This window comes from Xenopus tropicalis, chromosome 8 (genome assembly GCF_000004195.4).
Source record: "Xenopus tropicalis strain Nigerian chromosome 8, UCB_Xtro_10.0, whole genome shotgun sequence".
Classification (NCBI taxonomy): domain Eukaryota; kingdom Metazoa; phylum Chordata; class Amphibia; order Anura; family Pipidae; genus Xenopus; species Xenopus tropicalis.
In genome coordinates this window covers 21,256,859-21,260,491 of record NC_030684.2, presented here as the reverse complement: position 1 = coordinate 21,260,491, position 3,633 = coordinate 21,256,859, and the positions used below count along the sequence as shown (strand labels likewise).

Below are 3,633 nucleotides of genomic sequence, written 5' to 3'. Positions count from 1 at the left end.
CAAAATGCAATACAGGTATAGGACCCGTTATCCAGAACGCTCGAGACCAAGGGTATTCCGGATAATGGGTCTTTCCGTACCTTAAGTCTACTAAAAAATCAATAAAACATTAATTAAACCCAATAGGATTGTTTTGCCTGTAGTTGGGATCAATTACAAGATGCTGTTTTTTTATTACTACAGAGAAAACGGAAATCAGTTTTAAAATTCTGAATTATTTGAGTCTATGGAAGACGGGCTTTCTGTAATTCAGAGCTTTCTGGTTAATGGGTTTCTGGATTAGGGATCCCATACTGTATCAGGAATTCGAACCCCATATTTTTAATATGATGTGGAAATGTTATTTATAAAATAGTTGGTTTTGTGTATTCTTACCTGAATGGAATGTATCAGGCCCGCCCTAATGAGACATATTGATGCAATTCAGCAGTTTAATTAAAATTAAGTGCCATCATTTGTCGGAATCAGGGGTGGGAGAAATGGGTGAGGGAAGATCCTAAGGTGAAGAAATGTGAACAGGGAATTAGCCATGTTTGAACCCAGACCTAGTGACCGTCACTGAGCTCAGAGCTTTGGTCAGTGGCCAAAGCCTTGAAGGGTAATTTCAACTCAACACATATTTAAAATTCACATAAAAGGATAGATGGTGCATATATATATATATATCTGGGTTTAAGAGGAACGGAAGACTTATTATTAAATTAATACCCTTGTTACATTTTGGGCTCAAGGACAATCCCATAAATATGTCTCTGCCATTAGAGATCTTTGGTCCTTGGAGAAACAGACCCATAAACATGTCTCTGCCAATAGAACCCTTTGGGCCTAGGAGAAACAGACCCATAAACATGTCTCTGCCAATAGAACCCTTTGGGCCTAGGAGAAACAGACCCATAAACATGTCTCTGCCAATAGAACCCTTTGGGCCTAGGAGAAACAGACGCATAAACATGTCTCTGCCAATAGAACCCTTTGGGCCTAGGAGAAACAGACACATAAACATGTCTCTGTTAGTAGAAGACTATTGCCCTGGATGAGAGCAGCTGATATACAAGCCATTGCCATGAGTATTATTATTTGGGCAGAGGAATGGCAGGTCCCAGCAGGCAAAAAGGTGATTTAACTTGATCTGCATTGGGTTTCCATCATTAGCAGTCACCCCATAAGTTTTAATGTAGAGTCTGGAGGCTGTTAGTGGTATTGCATTAATGCATAAGAGGGTGGGGGCAATTTGCTAGGCACCCACCATTGGCTATAACTGTTTGCCCCAGCACATGCGCCTTGGTGCTGCTGAAAAGTTCTCCTGTGTTCTCGAATGCAAAAGTGTCATTGGTTGGAAAGGCAATTGGGCCTGTTTTCTGCGTTGGCTGCTAAACCAATCATGTCTGCAGGCAAACAAAGCTCAGCACCCTTAAGAATCACTATGGACGTTATATGGTCTCTCCTTTGTAACAATGGGCTGCTAAATAGTTGTACGATGCTATGGTATAGCACAATCTCATTGGTAAGGTGGCGGGTGTAAAATTTGGGGCTAAAGAGATGAAAGAATTAAACTTTTAATTCATAATCCCACCCAACAGTACTCAGAATGATTGGCCTAAAAATGCAAATGTTTAGCTAAATATTACAGTAAAAACCCCTTTTATAAAATGAGGCTTGATTTGTTGCCTGGACATCAATTGGGCATATTGTTGTATTATGGGTGACTGGGGTGGATCAGGGGGTGTGACCATGCTTTCTTCTGCAGGTCACTTTATTTTCACTGGGGCCCCATTATTCTTGCTAGCAGGGTCCAAGGGCCGCAGGTGACCAATGGATTGATAGTTGGCCCCCCTCGCTGGGGATCATCCTATTTACTTAGTAGAATAGGGCCACATGATTGCTGATAGAAGCCATGGTCCCAGTAATGATGGGCCACCAACAGCTAGAGAAGAACGTATCCTCTGTGGCCCATCTCTATTGCGGCCCTCCCCTCCTCTCCTGGCTGTCAAAGCAAAGGTAACAACCCCTACATTGTCAAAAAAAAGCAAAATTACACACTAACCTGGAAGTAAATAGGGGTAGGAAGCAGCTTCATTAGGATCACTGCAGCTGGAGGGACTGGGAATACTCCGCCAGGAACAGGATGGAGTCCAGGTGCTACAGAACAGAAAAATATTGTTTTTGGTGGTTATTACATGCGGCTGTTCTGCAAGCCAACACTATCAGCTCTTGAAATTATGCAGTCGCCTTTGGTTTTCATGCACATTTAAGAGTAAAGGACATTTTCCTTAAGTCACAGGAATATATCTGCAGGTTATTTATATGCAGCCCTATAAAAAGGAAACGGGAGTGCGATTACTAAAGTGACCAATGGCAGCGGGCAAATGTGCAGCACTCCCAGGCAGATAACATGGTGTGCATGGAGGCACGGCACCCCCCGGAATGGATTAGTAGAAAAAGAAGCAACTAGTTTCAATCAGCAAATAAAAGTGCTCAAAAGATTTTCCTGGTTGAAGCAATCAGTTTGCTGTAAAAAGGCTTACGAGCTAAATGTCGCAGCTGGAAAGGGATCATCTGGGACGTGTCAGGTTTGGGATACTCTGGTTTTCAACATCGTCTTTCAGCGAAGGGGCTATGGATGGAGCTACCACAGGGTCTGGGATTAGTGCTGCCAGTTTGGCTCTCGGTACATCCTAGAAATAAGAATGAGACATTACTGGCAATAAGTTAGGAGTGAGGAAAAGACACATTTCCTTGTGCTAATTGACAATACTGCAAGCCGCCAATAGCAACCAGCCATATCTGTTCCTTTATTAGTTAATCAAGCAGCAGTTTGCTGTTGCCTGAGAATCTTGAAAAAGAGAAGCAAACGTGAAGGGAGTGAAAGAAATAAATGTGTCTCTGCTAGGTATAAAGGCATGGGAGCGGTAAGGGACAGCAGCTGCTGGCACATATACTAGAGCCCAGAGATAAGCCTAAGCACCACGTTAATATATGAATTTAACATCATTCCCATAATGGAGAAAAGGCGGGATAGCTATATGCAGGTACAAACCCTGATCCCGACATACCTTGTATCCCAAAGCTTTCAGTTCACTTGTGGAGCAGGGGTACAGGTCCATAAATGTGTATCTATCCACAAGGAGTGCTGTCTCCTTCCCTTCATACCCCTCCTTGAATGCTGTGTGTCTCCTTTTTCCCACTTTCAGTATACTAGCTACATCTCCAATGTTACTTACCAAGGCCAGGAAACGTGCCCAAATCTCACTGCAGAAATCAAGGGGGGAAAAAAACAAGGAAATTCAGTTTTCCCAAATAGGGACAAAGTGAGGCTTCCAGTTTGTCAGACATTGTATAAAGGCCACATTCAGCATATAACAGCAGCATTGTGCAGCTTCGCTTTAGCTGTTCTTCCCTCTTCACTTTCCCCTTCCCCTGTGCTGTCCTTGTACACTCGCACCACTTGCACGGGGATGAAGCCTGAGCAATGAGCAGGCAGGATTTAATCTGAGCAGGGGAATGGCAATACTGTTGCACGAGCAGCAAAACTTGCACAGGGGCAGCGTATGAACCGAATAGAGTTTTATAGGAATTCTACCATATAAATATATGATGTTTCCCATGATATAGTTGAGGGTACAGGCCTGCTTA

At 43.2% G+C, this 3,633-nt stretch overlaps 1 long non-coding RNA gene across 1 annotated transcript; it reads right to left on the bottom strand.

Annotated features, from left to right (window-relative positions):
• Positions 1 to 429: 429 nt before the first annotated feature.
• Positions 430 to 3,219, bottom strand: LOC101732456. The gene is made up of 4 exons (XR_004219780.1): positions 3,054 to 3,219; positions 2,526 to 2,675; positions 2,045 to 2,139; positions 430 to 496 (listed from the first exon to the last, which is right to left on the bottom strand). It is a non-coding gene; the product is annotated as an uncharacterized LOC101732456 (long non-coding RNA).
• Between the last annotated feature and the right edge of the window lie 414 nt (positions 3,220 to 3,633).